Genomic DNA, 14,280 nt, shown 5'->3' with positions numbered 1-14,280 from the left:
TGCTCTGCTCAACCTAAAAAACTGGTCTAATAAAGAACCATTGTCCAAAGCCACGTTCCATGACAAGCTTTTATATTTTACTTGGAACAATGCACATATCAATGTCAAAATGGAACCAATAGATTTGTCAAAGGTAGAAGTATATTCATGCTAATATGTTCAATGCTCAACGTCGTCATTTTTTTGCCATTTATGAGTGTGATTATAAGTCCGTTCTAAGTGTTATATGTTATTGAAGTTTGGGTTACTTTAAATAACTCTAACTGTAACAGCTAAATTTCTATGGTTTTGTACGTTTAAAATGAGAGCTTAACTATAACGTCCCTCAAACTTTGGTTTTGTAAGTGAATTTCTATGTTTTTTTTATTCTGTTTCCCAACTATAATGTCCCTGTAACCTTTGTTTTTTTCAGGGAATTTCTATATTTTTCAATCTAAAGTAATTTTAATTATTAACCAATAATCCAACCTCCCCCGTGCACTGCCCCAGGCCATGCATGGCAGGGGTTGGCCGCAGGGCCTGGCCTGTGGCCAGACTCTGTGGCCAACCCCTTATAACCACACCAAACCCCTGGCATGCATGGCCTTTCTCCTTTGGCCATGCATGGCAAGGGTTGGCCGCAGGTCAGGCCCTGCGGCCCATCCTCTATAAGCAGCGAACCTGAGTTCACACATGTCCGAAGGCCATGCGTGGTGCAGGGTTTGGAACTTAAAGGGGGCAACATAAAATTTATATATTTAGGTGGGCCGAATAGGCCCCGTGGCCCCAGGCACCACCACATCCCCGGGGCTATCTACTGAAAATTGTTGAGGGGCCACACAAACCTACCCCGGGCCAACAAATTAAAAATAGTTAGGGGGGCTGGACAGACCCTACTGCCCCAGGAACCACCACCTTCCCGGGGCTACATAACACAATTTTTTATGGTAGCCATGTGGACCCCTTCCAGGTCCCGGGGACCACCATCCTCCCAGAGCAACATTAAATAAATATATGTGTGGGGGGGGTGCACGGCCCTCCAGGCCCCAGGGACCACCACTTCCCCAGGGCTACATTATATAAACATAAGGGTGGGCTGCGTGGACCCCCGGGAACCACTGCCTCCCCATTAATTGGACCCCATTCCTGTGACTTAGCTACATGTTCCTGGGTGCCCTGGACACACCCAAGGCACCCAGTCAAGTCTCATGGGGTCCTCTGGGGGAGCTTCCAGGTGCCCACGGTCCTACTGGCTCTCCTCCCCTGAGGGAGCTGGTATTGCTCCAGCACACAAGGAGCTGCTGCAAATAATAGCTCTCTGCGTGCAGGAGCAATAATTTCATCTTTGTCTGCGGGCAGGGAAAGAAATTAAATCTCTGCTTAAAGCAAACTGGGGCATTTTTAAAGCTCCCACGTGCTGAGAGAAGAGTGTTTAACTTTGCTTGGTGGGAGCTGGCACAGTTCCTGCCTAGCAAAAGCAAATTGCTACCCCCAGAGGGTTGGCACCTCAGAAGGTAGCAGGAGCCTGCCCTGGGTTGTGGCAGTCCTCAAGGCCATATATGGCTCCAGGATGGGGGCCGCATGCCCCCCTCTTCTGTTAAGCACGGGCCGCCCCTAGCCGGGGGGTGGCCCCTGAGGCCATATATCGCCCGGGAGGGGGGCTTTGTGGCCCCCCTCCAATGCTAAAAAATTGAAAAGCCCAAAGGATTTGGTAGAGCCTGCGGTGGGGGCGTATGCCCCAACCACTAATTTTTCTGTTTGTTTAGCCCTGGGGACGTGGCATTCCCAGAGCCCGGGGAGGGGAGTCCATGACCTTTGGACCAAGGCTTGGAGCTCAAGGTATTTCTACCCCACGCACTTTTCTTTTTTTGCATTTTGTTTAGGACTTGGCTGATGCTGAATCCCAAAATGGCTGGCAACACTTTGTTTGAAGTGTTGGCAGCCAATCAGATATGAGCACGGGGACAGTTGCATCCGCGGAACCTTTGCGTCCTTAGATATCTATATTTTTAAACCTTCGATATCTCAGAAACTATTGTTTGGATTTACACCAAATCACAAAAAGCACAATCTGCAATCTAGCTTCCTGACCAATTTGGTGTAATTCCGTTTAGAGATTCGGGCTGTAGTCGTGTCTAAAGACTGTATCGTAAAGTTAATGAGAAAATGCATTTTGGGGCCCGCACTTTTTCTCAACCTCCCACTTAATGGATCAGCCCGAAACTTTCAAGAGAGGAGCTGAACCGACTCTTGCATTAGTTTTGTAAATTTAGTTTCAAACGGTTTTAAAGTTATTGGCAAAACAGAAAACACTTTCCATTTGGAAACTAGGCCCTAACTATAACTACCTACTGGTGACTTTCTCCACCAAATGACAAAAAGTCATACATGGCACTCACAGGAATTCTTTTGTTTGATTTTAATTATTTCATCAGAAAAACAAGTAACCCAAACACCACCAACGCGTTTCAACCAACAAGGCACCGTGATCAAAACCTTGTTGGTTGAAACACGTTGGTGGTGTTTGGGTTACTCATTTTTCTGATTAAATAATTAAAATCAAACAAAAGGATTCCTGTGAGCACCGTGTATGACTTTGTGTCATTTGGTGGAAAATTGATTACAGGATTGTCCCGTCCCTGACACGAGCACCAACTTAATGGAGCACACCCAGAAAGGGGCCATTTGGAGAAAGTTATATAGATATGTATTGATATAAATATATATGTATATATATATATATATATCTGTATATATATATATATATAGATATAAATAGATAGATAGATAGATAGATAGATAGATAGATAGATAGATAGATAGATAGTGTGTAGATTTTATTAGCATAGTTAATTCAAACCAATGCCAATTCAACGCATCACATTTGTGAGCTATAAATACAAGCAAACATGTATGCATTAATATGGTTAGAACATGCGATTACAAACCACCTGGTTTTCTTAAAACGTAAAACAAACACAAACAGAATGTTGAGGTCAGATCCTTGATTGTGATCTTAATTTTGCAATGTCAATACAGCATCGACTATCATCCCAAAATCTGGTGGTGTTTGGTTACACCTCATACTGGATGTAAGTAAGCGACACCACTATCAATCCTGGCTTTGCGCAGACCTTTCAGCTACCAGTTTGGCCGTATTTGACAGAGATTGGCATGCCTGCACCATAAACGTTGTCCCCTGGCAGGCAAAAGGAATCGAAGAGCCGCTTAGCCAGCTGATAATAGCTAGTCTGCAAGAGCGTATGCCAAGGGCTGTGAAGGTGTGTTTCAAAAGTATTTTCCTTTGCTCCTACAGTGCTGGACATACACAAAAAAGATGCACACAGACTCTTGTTTGTACCCACAAAGACGACATGCTTCCAACCTGAATTGCTGTTTCCAGGAGGGAACCATATCTCTGGTGGCAATTGACCCAAAGCGAAAAAGCATAAATTGTTGTTTCAGTGTTTGCCTAAAAAAGCTGATAGATATTCCTGGGGTCTGAGAACTTTGTATGAAGGTAGTACCACCCAGGCATGACGTCTTTTGGCAAGTGTGTTCTTATCAGTGATGAGTGACAGTGACCGGGTTGCAGCATTGACCATCTGGTAGAACTCCCCTTTGCTCAAGCTCATGCTCCAGGCAATGTCCAGGCCCAGGCCTTTTATTGAGGTATTTAGATGGTTTCCCCGTTAGCCGATGGTATTACGGCACTGTTCCTTGATTTCAAGCCAGCATAGGTTCCTTATTGATCCTATTTCTGTGGCTCGCAGTTACCAGCAGAGTTTTACATATGCATTCTTGCTCTGAAATATATAATTTTTTAACCCAAATTCTAGGCGAACCTCAGCTAGTGAAGTCAAATTAGGGATCTGGAACACAGCTCTGTAGGCTTTTGTTTGAATTTGATTGAAAACTGCTGTTTCTTTGCCCAGCATTGTCTCGGACCCATAAGTGACTATTGGCATTAACCGTGCTGTCATAACAGAGAGGAGATGATTGTATGATAGACAGCTCAGTTTTTGTTTTAGTATCTTGAATCCATATGTCAGGGCTTGTGCTTTTGCTTGAGCAGGAACCAGCTGGGGTTTGAAGGACAGATTTTTATCTGCTATGAAGCCTAGATATTTCTAAGCGGCAACGACCTCCACCCTGGGTTCCATCGATGAACCATCAGCCAGATTTACGTTTTGAATTCACCAGTCTCACCACTTTGGTTTTGTTCAGGTTCATTTCTAAATCTTGTTTGGTGATGTAACCAGTAAGGGCATTAATACTATGTTGCAGGCTGATTGGAGTTTGACTAAGAAGCACAATGTTATCTGCATACTGTAACCATGCAACTGTATCCTGAGCCAGGACTAGCAGATGGTTTGATATCGAGGAGAGAGCTAGGCATAAATTGAAGAGCATGGGGTCTAAAACACATCCTTGCTCTGGTGGTGACATGGCTACCTGCTCCGATATTAACTTGCGCCCAGGTGCCTGTGTATAGTTCCATCATTGCGGTCAACAGGCAGCTGGGTAGACCCCAGCTTTTCAGTTTTTCCCACAGATGGACTCTCGGGACCGGATCGAACGCTGACTTAAGGCCGATGAAACAGGCAAATAACCAACTGTTTTTGTATCTGGACTTAAAGCCTAACAAGGCCAAGGCAATCAGGTTAGATGAGGTTCCCATGCCAGCTCTGAAGCCAGTCTGGCTTCATGGTAAGAGTTGTCTCTCTTGGATCCAACCTGATAGTTGTGACAGCAAACATGATGCATGAAGCTTAGCTTCCACGTCAATCAAGGCAATTAGTCTATAGTTCGTTGGAGAGGCAGTATAGCCCGTCTTGTAGATGGGGTGAAAGATGCTGCCTTTCCAGGCGCCTGGAAGCGTCTTGGAGCCATGGGCGTCGTTGAAAAGGAGCGCCAGATAGTAGGCCCAGTATGTTGCATCACCTTTGAATAGGGTGTTGGGAATACCATTCTGTCCTGCACCTTCTGCCATTTTTAGCTTCTTTATGATGCCAATTAGCTGTTCGATATCAATGTCCTTGATAATGTCGACTTGGTCAGTGTCTGCCTTTGTCTTGACTCTGAAGCTGAAATCAGACGGCCTTGAAGTGTTCCAGATTGTTGGTGGGGGGTTCCCTACTATCTCCATTTGTGCTGGGGATGAGTTTAGTGCTAAAACATGGGCTTCCCAAGAGGCAGCATCTATGCTTGTGTTGGAATGCCGTTGTTTTCCATGTACCAGCCCGTTCACCAATTGCCTGAATTTACTATTGTTCTTTGTTCCAGAGCTTGCCCCACAGAACTTCGTAGTACTGCTATTTTCCTTCCAGCAAGCCTTCTTGTATTGTAATCTCAATTTGAGGGGCATTGAGTTATCGGGGGTCCTACTCTTACGTGTTTCCTTAGCCACTTTTTTGGATTTGCATGAAACTTGTTTTTTTTAAATTGCACAGGGCTCTATTGTACCATGGCTGCTCTTTGATGACAGCTTTTTGCTTTTCCTTTACAACAATTACAGAGCTTAAACTAGATGATTTATTAGGAAATTTATGTAGTAGTGAGTCACATAAGCGCTTCCAAGCCTTCACCAAGGCTCCTAGACGCAAAACGGTACCTTCCTGATTTTTTAATTAATTTTTAAGCTCTTTAAATGACCCCGCGCCACAATGAACTGCTTCCATCACTTTCTCAATGCCTTGCCATTTTATCTTCTTTATGTTGTCGGTCCTCGGAGCGGCAATGATGATGTTTGTAGTTGGTAATCGCTTGCATGGCCATCTTAGCTGTATGGCTTGAGGAAAGTGGTCACTTTCTGGGCATGCATGCAAGTATATTGTAGGTAGGAACGAGTGGCAGTGCCCATAATTTATTAGCGTAAAATAAACTACTGATTTCGTAGCTCCATTTGAAAAGGTTACCAGTGGAGAAAAATCTCCCCTGAGTGCGTCTTCAAGCAACTTAGTCCCAGTTTTTCAAGCCAATTATTTAGATATGTGCCATATTGTTTTTCCCCCTGTCCTGGGTGGCTTTTGCTCAGGTCCACAATATGATTGGGCTTCTTATACTGCCTCATCAATATTTTAAGGAGGTTGAACAGAGTTTCAAAAAATTTGCTGGTCAACTCTTTGTTTGGGTGAATGTAAACATTAGTTAACAGTAGTGAGTTCATCGACCCGGATGGCTTTTGGGGGTCCAATTTAATTGGCAGCAGCCAGTCGATTCCAAGGTTGATTTGTTTGACCATCTTGGTTGAGCAAAGTGTGGTGAGACCACCTTTCGAGTGCCCGAACTTTTGGAGCTTAACTGCTGGGACATGCTGGCCAACATAGCCAGAGATTTGAATGGGCTCTGTGCACCATGTTTCCTGGAGCATAATTATATCAAATGTCTGTAAGAACTTCAGTGCCGCTTCATCTGCGACCAATTGTTTCAGTCCATGGCAATTCCAAGTGCATATGTGTAAGTGATCCTCAGTGGTAGTTTCCCACACTTCTAGAGTCAGGACCAATTGCTGTGGTGGGCCTTGGTGGGCTGTCGCTCTACCTGGTTCCCGATTGTGGGACTGCCGATGAATACATGATGGCTGCACCCCTGATCAAGCGAGCTTAGGTTTCTTACTATGGTTAAATTTTCATGTCTGCATTGGGACTTCTCCACTCCAACTGCTCCTTCCAACACTGATGCCTCCTTCACGGTTCCCAGGAGCAAGGGGCTAGGATATTGGCAGGGTTCTTGTTTTAATAATGTAATGCCCCACGAACAAAAGGACTCTTGATGAGACAGGATTTGAGTGGTAATATCTGGAGAAACCCAGGATGTAAGAGTTGCCTCTTTGTCCCATTTGTACGGCTGCGGGACAAACTCCACTGACTGCAGCTCGGCCGTAGTGATATGGCAAAGGGGACAAATTTCGTTAACGAGCCTGATGACCGATCCTCTGTTTAAGATGTCAAAGGTTCCTATTAAATTGTACCAGGGAATGAAAAGGAGTGTATGATTGCTCAGAGCCTTGGGATGCGAAAGAAACTGTCCCCCTGGCAGGCATTTTAATGTCTGTGGTTTCAGATTAGTGTTGTGTTTTATATGATGTACCCTATCGGCGGTCGGCTGGATATTAGCCAGTACATGTTGTGGGACATGACAGTGCTCAATTACTGTGGGAGATTGGTTGAATACTCTGCGATCAAGGGCTGCTCACCTGGTGTTGTCACCACAGCACCCTGATGCAATGTTCTGGTTGGTATTGGAGTCTACTTCCGGGAGTTTGGAGTTAATGATCTCCCCCTGAGATGCTTTTCCATCCCAGTCACTGTGCAGTGGCCTAGGTGTCCAAAAAGCCTTGAGTGGCTGATTTTGGTGACATAATGGACTACTGCATGCACTGTCAGTTTGTATAGGGTTTTCCTGATTGTGCTTTTGCATAATTGCCTGCTGCAGGGAGTGTTCTGCAATCCTCCTGGACTCCCTCATATTTACCCGCAGGGTCATTGCTCTGCATACTGGTGAACTTTACAAACGACTTCCAAATGCTGTTTTGTTGAGCTACCTTGACCTTCTTACAGGCTTTCCTTAGCCGTTTCTTATCCCTTTTAGTACGAGAGACCTTGATTGCTACTGTGGCTGTTAGGTGGGATTTGCTTGCAGAGAATTGGAAGCCCCAATGGAGTTCTGGATTACCTCCTGCTGGGATGGGCCAGTTGCCTGTGGATTGCTGGTTGCTGGTTCCTGACTTCTGATTCCACCGTCGGCTGCGGTCTTTTCTTGGAAATTCTCATGCATGACAGAGCCCATTCTGAGATCTCTGGCTTCCGTTAAGATTTTGTTTGTAAGTTCTGTAGTTTTGGGGGAGTTATCTCCAGTAGAGGCACATTCACATTGCACTGCAGGGGGGAAACTTCCCAGTATTCAGTGTAGCCATTATGGAACTGTGGAGTTCGTTTTGACAAACTCCCAGACCATATACCTAATATGGTCACACTGTACTTACAATGTCTAAGAATGGACTTAGACACTGTAGGGGCATTTTGCTCATGCAGGTATGCCCTCACCTGTGGTATAGTACACCCTGCTTTAGGGCTTTAAGGCCTGCTAGTGGGGTGACTTACCTGTTGCATAGGCTCTCATTGTTCTAATGAGACTACTGGGTTTCGAGCGGCAGAATCGCCTGCAGTGTGGGAGACTGAGTCTGACTGCAGGTGACACCTGTCGTTCCAATCTGGGGTTTGCTCTGGCTAACTAGCAGTGCCTCATCTCTACACAAGGGCAGGGATGATTGGGCAGCTGAGCACATGACATAAATAGTTTCTCAGGGAAGCCGTGGTCACTCAGGTCACATCCGTTTCTCTCAGTTACATTAGCCTCAAATACATAATGACAAACAGAGGCAGTATATGTTTCAATAAGATTTTAATGAAGCGACTGCATCCTATTTAGCAAAGCGTGAGCTGCAATAACCAGGACAACACAACATAACAGGATTAGAATTGCGACAAAGAGAGTAAACCATAAAAATACGCCACCATATTGTCACCATATTGTCACTAGAGTCAATAGACTAATTCCTACCTAGACTATAATAAAGCACAGCGTGTTAAGCTCTAAATCTGCCCTTCAGGTTCCCCTGGGAAGACATCATCCCCCATACCTGAGCAAAGGCCTGAATTCTGCATTAGCATCTGTAGCGAAGCATTCAGCAGTCAGCATACATTTGTGGTTCTCTGGCTGGAATCTCTCTCTAACGTGTAAAGGACAGAGAAGTGTTTTTATAATAGAGAAACTGTCCCTACGTAAGGATGTGTGTTTTCTATGAATGTCAGAGAGTAAACTCATACCAAGTTCACTGGTAACCTATCTTTCTATAGCTTTGGAAGAAGCACAGAGTGAGCAAGAATGTCTCGTTTGAGAACAGAGTGCTGGCGTAGGCAAAAAGAGTCAGATACAAGAAAATAAAACAATACCGTGAAAGTTGCTACTTTAAAAATAATAATAAAGCGAAGCTGAATAAAGCATATCTAGGTGAAGGTGCACAGTGGCAGGCCTAGTATGCCACAATAACGTGCATGAAGCGTACAACTAAAATGGCTACACGACAACCTATACCACAGGCAGTGTTTTGTCTGCATGGCACCCTGAGGGGGATGCCATGTCGACTTTGCCCTTTTCTCCCCACCAACACACACAATCTGCAATGGCAGTGTGCATGTGTTAGGTGAGGGTCTCTTAGGGTGGCACAACACATGCTGCAGCCCTTAGGGACCTTCCCTGGTCACAGGGCTCTTGGTACCACTGGTACCTTTTACAAGGGACTTATCTGTATACCATGGGTGTGCCAACTGTGGAAACAATGGTACATTTTTAGTGAAAGAACACTGGTGCTGGGGCCTGGTTAGCAGGGTCCCAGCACACTCTCAAGTCAGCATCAATATCAGGCAAAAAGTGGAGGGAGGAGGGGGTAACTGCAACAAGGAGCCATTTTCCTTCGGCCACTATGTCCACCAGTGAGCTACAGCTGATAGTACACTGATTCTGGGTGGCAGTTGGGCTAGCTAGATGCTCCCCCCTCCTTGCATGGTATTTGAGATGGACAAGGAGGTCCCCTTCTCGCTTGAGGGTACTAAGACATGGGAGTCAGAAAGTTCGGAAAGAGCGATTAGTGGTGGGTCATGCATTGTTGTGCTGTAAGTGATACCCTGTCCCTGTGGATTCACTGATGATTGCGATGGTTGTGGTAATAATGGTACCTGCAGTGGCACCTATGGATATGGTAAAGGGGAGTTCTGGCTCCAATTGTTCCAATTACTGAGACTCAGGGTAGAGAAAGAGTCCTGTTGATTACCAGAGTGTACTTCCGTCCTTATTCTATTGTTGGGAGCGATCATGGCGCTTGGGGTGCTATAGAGGAGGCTTACCCTTTTCGGGGGGGGCCTCACTGTCGCTGCGACGGCCACCTCCAAGACGTTTGGGTTCTGAGGGTCTATCTGAATGGTGATGAAAGCTGAGGTAGATTTATTCACCGGCTTAGATAACACAAAGTAATTTGATACCCCTCTATCTTATAATGACCAGCCGGTTTGCTTGAGTTGGGTTTGCACGAGTTGTTTGCAGCTTTCTCAGCCACAGTTAGACTGGTGATTGGCTGGTTCATTGGATCCAATTGTCCTTTTGCTGCTTTTCTCTTCCCCTGAGTTAGTGGCATCCTTACTCCTCGGTTTTTAACCTGCTATGGCAATTGATGGTTACTGGTTAATGGGTGCCCAAGCAGCTGGACCAAGCTAGGCTGTGCTAGGGATGAGAGCCTTGTGATGGTCTTGTGATGGAGCCTGTACCACGAAGAGATGGAGAGATGAGATGGAGAGGTCAGTTGAGAGGGAGCTTGGCAGAATTCCCTTAAGCACAAACCGCATCGGCCTAACGCCGGACACTTCCGCGCAGAAGGTGGCTGCGGCCTAAAGCCCTTATGTTGCACTCTCGCTGCACCCATGCTGCTGGACTGAACTGCATGGCACTCAAATATTAATCCTGGGTCCAGGGTCCTGGTCCTGGGTCTTTGATTCGAGCCCGGATGGCCCTGAGTCCTGGAATGAGAAAGGGCTGTGGCTGTTGCTATGACTATGGCAGCAACAACTGCCAGCAACAACTGCCAGTCGGTAAGTGGCAGAAGGGCCCTGAGAACCACAGGCCTTAATCTCCCGCCACTTCCGATCTCACAGGGGGCTGTCCACGGAGGGGACACAGCAGCGCTTGGGGACCGCTGGGAACCACTTAAGTCTGGAGCCTGGAGCCTAGGACCGGGCCTGGCAAGGCAAATGCTAAAGTGCTGGGGCAGGGGATAGCGGGGGTCAGTGCAGCCCCAAGCAGCCCCGTGCCTCACCTTGACTCACGACCCACCAACGCCCTGGCGACCGCTACCTGTGACTACCTCGCTGCCTCGTTGCCTCACTGCCTCGTTGACTCCTTGCTCCGTGTGCCTTGCCGTGCCGTGAGCCACCCGGCACTAATGTTGGGAAAAGGTGGAATAACAAGTACTTATATAGATAGATGGATTGTTTTTTAAATTCCTTACTGGTAGCAACTATTTCATGAATATTGAAAGGAATAGGTAACTAGAATTGAAATTAAAAAATGTAAGTGACTTTATTGAGTCCTTTCTTCTTCTTATATTATTTATTGAATGTTAAAATGGAACATTGAATTTTGCCAGGCCTAATTCACATTTACATATCTGGACCTTCTGGGGAAAGGAGTGTGGACTTTTCTCATTCCCACAATAAGCCATTATGCTTTAATAATGCATGTGGTGAATCCTTTATGATACTGGGTTCCAGAGCAACTGTTCTGCCTCCAAGAGCAGGGGAGGGAAAACAAATGTGAACTAGGTTCTTGCTTCCTGACATAGGTGGTCATTATGAACATGGCGGACTGGACTGCCACGCCGGCGGTGACGGTCATTACCGCCAACGGCATGGCTGCCCAGACCACCACATTCTGAACATTTGTTCACTTACCAGGCCACAGTCCACCGCTGGGCCGACTGTGAGCACATTCGGCCCGGCGGTGGAGGCAGGACAGGCAGTGGGATTATGATCCCTATTCCACCACGGATTCCCTGGCGAATTACCGCGCCAGGGAATCCCTGGCGGAATGCATACGGGTGACAGGAATAATCATTCCTGTCACCTGTATGTGACATGTCTGGCCCCTCCCCCCTTCCCACTACACCTGCCCACCACCCCAAGCCCCTAGAACAGCCCCAAACCCCGAAAACCGCCCCCCAACCCTCCACCCCCAAAACCCAATGCAGCCCAACCCTCACCATCCCCCAGCCCCCACCCCTACATACATGTCCCCCCAAAGCCCTACCCCCCACATCCACATTCACCCATTCCCGGACATGCACCCAGACACACATCCCCCCAACAGACACCCACCCACACCCCCATGCACCCACACACTCACCCCCTTTCCCTCTCTGAACCGCACTTACCTTATCTGTTGTGTTGCTCCGGGAGGGAACTGGCTCCCTGGATGCTGCTCCGCCGCCATCGCTGCCTCTCCCTACACTGCCATGCCTAAAACTGCTTCATAATATGTGTGGCTGTGTAGGGAGTGACGTGGCGGTGAGGTTGGAGCAGCATCCACCCCTGCCAATGACTGCCAGCATGGCGCATGGTGGGCCTCACCACCATCAATGGCGGTGAGCCAACATGCATCATTATTTGGTGGGATGCCGGCCGCCAACACTGGCGGTCTTTTGTTCACTGCCGGCATGGTTGGGGCGGGGCATCCCGCCATGTTCCTAATGAGGGCCAAAGACTTCTTTCTGCCTCCTCAGAATTCAAAGTACATAGCTCTTTAAATTGTCTGTACTTTAAGCAAACTGTCTTGGTTTAATGATAATGATAATGATATAATTTGTTGTTGATTCGTTAAGGAGCCTTACTAGTGGTGTACAAATAGAAGCACAATTGCTCCACAGTGCACTCATTGGTCTCAATAATTCTGTAGCAGTCTTGGTCCTTTAAGGCTTTCCTCACTACTGAAGCATGCCAGTCTTTTTGTCTTGAAGTAAACTCACCAACATACTTTCGGGAACAGTGGGGTACTCTGATGTGTGCTTCACTGGCTTGCCTGCTGAGGATAGGTTAATAGAAGGAAGCTTGCATCATCACCAGTCTCATAGCCTGAGGAGACTAAAGAAGGCAAATACTGCTGGCCCCCGCTTCTCCTTAGCCATGAGGCTGATTGTATATAAGAAGCCTTTCTTGAATAGGGGAGCCTGATTTTTTGGAATTCACATATTCTAAACTGCCAACTTCACGTTTCCAAATGCCCTGATTTCCTAAGAGTTTGAAAAATGTTGATACCCGTCAGAAGAACAAAGGCAAAATTCCTTTCTCAATCTTCTAAAAAGCAGCTTCCTATAAAAAAAAGTTCTGGATGGAGCTTTTTCAATGTCCACAAATAACTACTATGCAAACGTTCGCCAACCCCATTCAAGACTGTGGAGTCTTGCTGAACCTCAAACTGAAGGCCGTGCCTACCTGCGAGAGGAACGCTCTTTAGTTCTGTAACACCTGCTAAAGGAATACTGACCAATTCAAGCCATTCAGAACATACATTTCCTAACAAGTATCAGCCTTCAAGAGGTGCCTTGCACTGTCAAGAACATTCTTAAAATTGGTTGAGTTTTCATTTTTGTGAGAAATTGGCCCTTTTGTTGATCACCCTATTTTTCTGTTTTTGAACAATGTGGTGCTGCTGAGCATGTTACAATGTATGCGCTCTGACTCATAAAATGAGCTGATCTCTGGTATACTTCACTCTCTCGTAAGGCCAGGGTATAAAGTATAGAAACTAAACCTATGACATGGAAATCTAAACGTCACCTCTGGAACTGCAGCACTTTTTGTGCCATCCACTAAGGTGACAGTGGAAAATATGGCTTCAGGTCTACCGCTATTAAGTAACTGTTTTGAGAGGAAAAAGACCTCCCTTTTAAATATTAATGTCACTCCTATGTAGGTGTTGTAGCCCACAAAGAAGATAACATGTCATCCAAAGGCGGGACATATAGAAGTTTAATTATTTCATGTGACAGCCAACCAAAAAGTATTTTGACAGTGGAAGGCCCTGGCCCTTCTGTCCTTCACGTGGTATGATGCAAATGTTGCCTGTCTCCTGTACTGGATTTACAGACACAAGCGATCAGGTAACGTTTTAAAATAACATGAAGTTAGACCGCAATGAAAAATCACTTCCTCAAATGCCTTATAATTTCTCCACTATGCTACTTCATTTAATAGTGTACTATTTTGAAAAATGTATTCCTCAATGACTTGCAGTGGAGTTTTCAATCAGTCCACTTTAAGCCATCTGTTTGGAACACGTGTGCAGTTGAGGCGATATTAAAGTTCACTGTTTTTGTGCTACTTTTCTGTCAGTTGTGAGAGAAGCAATTAGCACCCGGTGGAATTTTACATTTTAGCGCTAGCTATCATTTGTCTCCTTAGCCATATTTGCTATGAGCTTAAAATATGCCCCTAGTTGTGCACTTGTAGAATCTATGCTAGCACAAATTTTCTGGTATGTAAATAGGAACAGTCATGGAGCAAAATTAAATGGAAGGCACAGAACCGTACATTACAAAATATGTAAGAATAGAGGGGTGATACTTCAGGTGACTATAGGTGTGCAGGGACATTATACAGCACTTTATCGTATTAGGTACATTTTTTAAACCACGCCATTGATCTATTACACTCATTTGGCGAGATATGCAATTATTTCCATACTAACGTTAGT

At 45.9% G+C, this 14,280-nt stretch overlaps 1 protein-coding gene across 1 annotated transcript in view; it reads right to left on the bottom strand.

Moving 5' to 3' along the window:
- Positions 1-14,280, bottom strand: part of CA10 (carbonic anhydrase 10) — a 683,032-nt gene that overhangs the window by 169,426 nt on the left and 499,326 nt on the right. The window lies entirely within an intron of this gene.

The sequence above is a fragment of the Pleurodeles waltl genome, chromosome 7 (assembly GCF_031143425.1).
Source record: "Pleurodeles waltl isolate 20211129_DDA chromosome 7, aPleWal1.hap1.20221129, whole genome shotgun sequence".
Lineage (NCBI taxonomy): Eukaryota > Metazoa > Chordata > Amphibia > Caudata > Salamandridae > Pleurodeles > Pleurodeles waltl.
Note: the sequence above shows the minus strand (reverse complement) of the source record. Positions and strands in the feature narration are given on the sequence as shown.